The sequence below is a fragment of the Ictidomys tridecemlineatus genome, chromosome 9, assembly GCF_052094955.1.
Source record: "Ictidomys tridecemlineatus isolate mIctTri1 chromosome 9, mIctTri1.hap1, whole genome shotgun sequence".
Lineage (NCBI taxonomy): Eukaryota > Metazoa > Chordata > Mammalia > Rodentia > Sciuridae > Ictidomys > Ictidomys tridecemlineatus.
Window position 1 is genome coordinate 11,078,845 of NC_135485.1, and position 7,599 is coordinate 11,086,443.

The following is a 7,599-nucleotide window of genomic DNA, read 5'->3' on the forward strand; positions in this document are numbered from 1 at the left end:
CTGTTAATTATTTATACAATGAATGCATGAATATATCTCTTTATAAAACCTAGTTCCATTTAGTACTGCCCTTGGTCACTGCAGAGGTTTTATTTTGGTACAATTCATTCCTGAGTTTTTCCCACAGCCTTTACATACATCCCCAGGTACCCAAAGAAAATTTTGATTTGTTAGACCAGGCTAGTAATTATGGATTAATTCCATTCTCATATCAATGCATTTAAAGACTGTGATTAAACTAGACTCTCCTGTGGTATCTCTTTGCAATCCTGAGAACCCTTCCCTATCTTAGAGATCTCTACTATTTTGTCTTGGTAGGATAGTTCTAGACCTTTCTATACATTCATATCTCTGTACAAATCCATGATTATACAGTTTTTTTATGGAGTTTGAAAATCATAGGTAATTTTTTTTTCTAAATCAACAATATCTTGAGACTCTTTCCTTATTGGTACCAATAGGCCAACCAAAAATCTTAACACATGACACACTGTTCTGTGAGCACTGTATTAGCTTCTGATTGTTGCTTTAACAAATTGCCTCAAACTTAGTGGTTTAAAACACCACAAACTTATTATCTGACAGTTCTATAGCTCAGAAGTCCAAAATGGGTTTCACTCCATGGATTAAAATCAAGATATTTTCAGGCTGCGTTTCTTTTGGAGACTACGGGTAGGAATCTGTTTCCTTCCATTTCCAGCTTCTGGAAGCTGCCTGCTTTCCTTGGCTACTGGTCCTTTCCTTCCTCTTCAAAGCCACCAGCGTAACACCTTCACATCTTTCTCTAGTTCTAAATTTTCTAACTTCTAAATGTTGTTCTTCTACCTTACATTTATAAGAGCCTCTGTGGTTATATTGGGCCCATGTACACAATCCAGGATAATCTCCCATCTCAAGATCCTTAATTTAATCATCTGCCAGGACCCTTTTGCCATGTAAGGTAAAACAATCACAGGTTCCAGGGATTACAATGGGGACTTCTCTGGGGACATTTGTGCAGGCAGGCCCTAGAGTCCATTGTTGTTTTCCTTTTCTAACCTCACTTATTCTCCTGGTGACTTTCTCATTCTTATGGCTCATGCCACACTTCTGTGTCTACCTCCAACTGCAATTACTCAGTGGCTACTTCCTCTTAGATGTCCCACAGGCCCTGAGACCCTATGCTCTGTCTTCTACTCCTCATTCTTGGTTGGAATGCCTTTCTTTCCTCTCCCAAGTCATGGAATCTTCTCTGTCTCATGCTCCAGGAAGCCCTGTTTATCTAGCTTCCATACATTCCAGAGTCTGGCCTATTGACATCTTCATTCTGTGTTGTAAATGCTTGTGCTCAACCTTCAACTTTCTGGACATAACAATTATTCCTGTAACTTCAGTCCTTGGAGCACATTTGTTACACAGTAAACACCCCAAAAATATTTGTTGAATATATGAGGACGGAAAAAGCAGTCCCCAGGGATGAGGTTGCTTTTGAATCAGACTCCAAAGCTGCAGGTGCCTCTACGCTTCCAACCATGAACTTCCAACGTTCCCTGGTTGATATGGATGTGGGAGAAGGAGTGAAGACAGCTCCTGCCCAGGTGTCTCTCTGCATGAGGCCACTCTCTTTAGGTCCTCATAGTCTTCTTACCCTTGCCCTGTCAAGATGAGAGGTGAGCTGCTCTTCACCATCAGCTGGCCCAGGTTCTGCCTCATCCTTCTCTATTCCAGTCAACCCTCTGCAGGTATCACCATTATTATCCTCTCCTTAACTCACCCAACTTGAGTAGGCTGTTACTTGCTGGGACCTTGACCAATGTGGGCAATATTTCTATCTGATCCATAAGCAGGCCATTGATTGATATTTACAACCAAACCTGTGTCCTTACACTCAGTTGATATTTTTGGAATGAATAGTAGATATCCTGTGATGGTTACTTTTGTAATGTTATGGGGTAACCATGGAGAGTTATAACTGGACCTGTATTTAGACAAAGCTATCCCATTCACAAAAGCCTAAAAACAAAACAAACAAACAAAAAACCCAAACCAAACCAAAACAAAACAAAACAACAAAAAACATTCCTAGGAATCAATCTAACAAAAGAAGTGAAAGAACTCTACATGAAAACCACAGAACACTAAAGAAGAAGACCTTAGAAGATGGAAAGATCTCCCATGTTCTTGGAAAGGCAGAATTAATGTCAAAATGGCCATACTACCAAAAGTACTATACAGATTTAATGCATTCCTATTAAAATTCCAATGATGTTCTTCATAGATATAGAAAAGGCAATCATGAAATTCATTTGGAAAAATGAGAGTCCTGGAATAGCCAGAGCAAACCTTAGTGAGAAAAGTGAAGCAGGAGGCATCACAATCACCAGACCTTGTACTACAGACTGTAGTAACAAAAACAGCATGGTATTGGTTCCAATGGAGACTCATTTTACATTAAGGAATTTGGGGGTGTATTGTGACAGAGTTGAGAGTGTAATCTAGAGGATAAGGAAAAACTTTAAACTCCCCAAAACTTGAGTTTGGAGTCTAGAGGCACCACAACAGTGGTGATTTGGGCATGCTCAGTTTTGTCAAATGCAAAATGAAGACCATAGTACTTCTATCACTAGGTTGTTGAAAAGATTGATAGGATGTGTCTGAGTTCCCTGGTAGAGAACCCAGCTGTCTTCATTTCCAGTTCAGTGCACAGTTCATGGTTGGTAAACCAAACTGAGGGGCATGGGAGATGTCAATGTGAGGGAGTCAGTAGATAGAAAGGGCCAGATGTAGCCCTGTTCCTGGTGTGACCGCCACACCGTTAGACTGGTGGTAAGAGATGAAGGAGCTCTTGAAATGGGCTCCTGGCCAACATAGACATTTTATTTCTCAAATGAGAAAACAGTGAGAAATATAAATAATTGTCACCTGGGGCAATTTATGGTTTCAACATTTAGTTTTTTATTTTTCATTTTGTCTTTACATTTGTTTTCATAACTATAAATCTTTTAGTCAAACCCACACTCACATAAGACGGAAAAGGAGGTGAGGAAAACCTGGTCCGTGGGAGCTCCAAACTCATTCCCTTGGGCCTTGTTTCCTAACCAAGGGTCTTTTCCTATAGAGCATCCTTCCACCCAAGGTTGATGCTTCATGGAACAAATGTTCTGTTTAGTTAAGCCTCCAACAAGCTCTTAATTTTTAAGGAATAGAGTTTGTGAGTCTGGGAGTCTGTAGTCCTATTCCAGAAAAATCTCTTGATAACATCAAACATTTCCTGAAGTCCTATTTCCTTCCCAAGTATTTTGAAGCTTGCAAACTCAGACATAACGAATGGAGCCTTTCGCGTGAACAATCACTCAGCAGCATAAGTTATTTTAATGGGCCCATCACTTGAAACTAAACTTTCACCATCTGTTCTACCCTTTAACTGCAAATGCAAAAGGAACACCATTCCCAATGGCATCATAAAAAGTTAGATATAAGTGATTTAAATGCATGTTTTGGTTCTGTATTCAGTGCAATATACATCTGAAGGAAAGCTTATATTGGATTTATTTTTTATGGCAAAGTAAAAATTCAGAGTGGGGAAAATGTCTCTGTTAACAAAAGAGTGACTTTTTAGTTGACACAGAGTTATGTTTTACCATGTCATTCATTCATTCATTCAGTTTTTCTTTTTCTACGAATATTTATGAAATTCCACCTCACTGGCTCTTGGGGTATTGATGTTAACATTGATAACTGGTAAGACCCTGGCACCTCTAAAGGAAAATACAAAAGGCCATTTCATATAAATATATATAAAAGCCACATAAAACCCAAACATAAATTTCATGTCTGCTTCAGAATGCTAATAAGAAAGAGCAGAAAAAAAGTTTGCAATCAACTAGATCTTGGTTTAAAATTCCCAGCTGCTCTGTAATGTGACCTGAGACTGTTTCCTTATTTGATACTTTTTTTTTGCATATCTGTCTCTGCTTCCTCATCTGGAAAATGGGGACAATGTGTCTCTTATAGGTGTGCCATAACTGAAGGAGTTACATAAGCAAAGTCATCAGCCAAGGGCCTGGCTCATAGTTGATGTTGTATGTTAATTCTTCAATTTTCTAATTTCTTTTTTAGATTCAGAGAAATTACTGTTCAAACATAAAATGATAGATGAATAAAACACAATAGTAGGAAACTATCTAAGATGTGGTTGGTTTAATTCAAGATCCTTCTTGTATAAACAATCAAATTTTATCACAAAGAAAAATAGCAACTATATCAAAGTCTTGCGGTTTGCAAGAGTTTCTAAAACATTGTGATTATCCACTTAGGAATGAAAAAATTTAAGCAGTCTTTCTTAATATAGGTATACTTGAATTAATATTCACAGACTACTGTATTAACAAATTATGCACATTATACAATTTACATCCAATAGAAATAAAAATAATGAATGAATGATCTTTATTGTGTCTCACTAGTTGTAATAAGTTCACACTGTACACAGGCATACTGGTTTCTGGAGGCACACTATACACTTGGTTCAAGTTCATTATTGACATGAATATATAATTCTACAAACACTTTTTGAAAATGTATTTGAAAGATTTTTAATTCCATCTTATGATAGGTGAATCACAAAATCTTACTGTGAGGAGATGCGTTAATTGTGCCACTTTCTTGTTTTTCTCCCATCAATCCATTGTGTCTTTGCAGAGATATTTTTAGCCACTTCTCCATTTTCTGATTAAAACTGGACAATAAAGTGCATGTCCATGTACATCAGTATGCTGTCAGGGAACAGGTGTGTGAAGCTCGTCCCTGAGGGCCCTCTCTGGACATCATGTAGCTTGTAACCCTCTGACATAAGGACCAAAGGAGGATGTTAGTAAAGCTCTTAGTCTTTTTAAGGATAAATGTTTAAATATTAGTCCTAATATTTTCTTCTTATACTTCTTACACCTATTAAAGAATAGGCTTGTTCACCTCACACTGGAGGACACTGAATTCCTGGAAGAGGCAGGACTAGAGTTGAATCTACTGATGCCTGGTAATGCTTTCTCCTTAACAGGTACAGAGAAGCAATACCTCCATTTTTTTTTTTTTTTTAGTGCTGTGTAACATGTTCTGAAAAGTGTGCATATCCTAAGTGTATACCTTCAGGAATTTTCCCAAAGTGAAACACCTGCGTGAACACCACGGAGATCAGAGAGGGGTTTTAAAGGACCTAGGTGCTCCTGGGCTTTCTCCTTCTCCAGATAACTCCTGTCCTGACTGCTGACTCCACAGATCAGCTTTGCTTATTTTTGAGTTCTTCACATAGAGAATCACAAAATATGAATTGCTTAGGGTCTGGATTTTTTGTTTGTTTGTTTAAGACGCTGTTTGTAAAGTTTATCTCTGTTTGTAGGTATAGTGATAGTTCAATCTCTCTCTCTCTCTCTCTCTCTCTCTCTCTCTCGCTATACAGTGTAGTATTAAGTAGCATATTGAGCATCTTTATTCATTCTAGAGTTGATGGAAGTTTTAGTTTTTAATGGTATTTGGATATTAAGAGTGATGCTGTATCAATGGAATTACTGAGTCAGAATGCACATACAATTGAGCTTTCCTAGGTAGAGTGGAACACACATTAATCAACTGTTGCTACGACAATAACATGTAATTAACCACATCAAAATGAGTAACATGTAACAAAAAGCATTTATTGATTGCCCAGCTATGGATTGGTAGGAAAACTGCTGATTTAATCTAAACCCTTTGGTTTGGCTTCACGCTGGGCATTGGGGTCCAGGCCTGTTCCAGGTGTCTTCGAACCTTCTTAGACCGGTGACTCCTCAAGGCACATTCTTCTTGCAGCAAATGCCAACCTGCAAAAGCGTATTTCAAGCCTGTGATCACATCATGTCCACTAATGTCCCACTGACATGCAAGTCACTTGATCAAACTCAAGGGGTGGGGGGAAAAAATCACTGGAGCCACTATGAGGTCTTTGTTATTGTGTAGCTAAATAATTCTAATACAGAGAAATGAAGAATTAAGACCATTGATTTAATTGGCCAGAGAGTTTTTCAAAATGTAGCAATTTACACTGCCAGAAGTGCTTTCTGAAAGTTCTCATTACTCCACATTCTTAACATTTGGCATTTTAGTCTTCTTTGCTCTTTGTGCTAGGGATGGAACCCGTGGTCTCATGCGTGCCAGACAAACACTGCACCACTGAGCTGCATCCCCAACCCTTTCAGCCTTTTCAATGGTACCCATTTAATGCCATGGCTTTAATTTGTGTTTCCCTAATTATTCATGAAGTTGAGCACTTTTCCATGTGTTTAATCATCTTTTCAAATTGCTCACCCAAGATTTTTAGCCACTAAAGAGGTTGTCAATTTTCTCCTTATTTCTTCACAGATTTTTTTTTTTTGGTGGTGCTGGGGATTGAACCCAGGGCCTTGCGCACACAAGGCAAGCACTCTACCAACTGAGCTACATCCCCAGCCCTCACAGGATATCTTCTGAATATGAACCTTTTGTTAGCCATGTCTTCCCCTACTCTGTGACTTGCCTCTTTATTTTCTTAATTGTGCCTTTGGATAAACATACAATTTTATTTTGAATGTAGTCCAAGGTATCCCGTCTTTCCTGGCAGGATTATTGACTTTTATACTTATTTAAAAAATCTTTGCCTGCCCCGAAGTCATGAGGATACTCCCTCATGTTTGTTTGTTTGTTTTTAAAGCTTTGCTGTTCTCCTTTGCATACTTAGATCTCTCATCTCTCTGGAACTGATCTTCTTATATTTTCTGAGGGAAAGGTCCAGATTCCTACAGCTGTCTAATCGATCCTGTACCATTTATTAAAAGATCACCTGTTTCTTACTGCAGGGCAAAGACATGCTCCCATCAACTGCCCGCGGTGTGTTGTCCACTTCTCGACTCCTGAATCCATTTCATTGACTTATTAATCTGTCTTTATGTCAATACTACTCTCTCTTAATCACTGTAGCTTCTTGGTACATCTTGATAATTGATACCATAAATCCACTTGCTTTGTTCTTCTCAAGATGGTCCTGACTTTGCTTGACCCTGTGTTTCCATTAAACACTTAATCCAGCTTGTCAATGTTAACAGCAATCCTTCTGGGATACTGATTAAATCTCATTGACTAACTTGAGGAGAATTGATCATTACAACCTCTTTCAATCGATGAACATGATATATCCTTCCATTTTTTAAGTCTTTAAAACATTTTACTCAGATTATTGTGTAAAGATCTTATCTCTCTTTCTTTTTTCTGGTTATTCTATAATTTTTGTAGTATAGAAAAAATGTATTTTTAAATTTTATTTTTTAGTATCTTTTGTCTGTATATAGAAATATATGATTTTATATATTGAACTATTGATTAGTGAACTTGTAAAATTTACTTGCACATTCCATCTTATCTGCATTTCAAGTTTTCTACACATGTGATAATAGTATCTGTAATTAATGGTAATTTCATTCTTATACTTTTTATTTCTTTGTCTTGTATTATGACTTTCTATTTATTTAAATAAGGTATTTTCTGCAGATTTTTTTCATAGGTCCTTAATCAAATTTAACTTACTCACTTCTAATCTTAGTTTGCTGGGAGTTT

General features: G+C 37.5%; 1 non-coding gene across 1 annotated transcript; it reads right to left on the minus strand.

Annotated features, from left to right (window-relative positions):
• Positions 1-6,384: 6,384 nt before the first annotated feature.
• On the minus strand, positions 6,385-6,457 carry Trnat-ugu (transfer RNA threonine (anticodon UGU)). Its single transcript has one exon. It is a non-coding gene; the product is annotated as a tRNA-Thr (tRNA).
• Between the last annotated feature and the right edge of the window lie 1,142 nt (positions 6,458-7,599).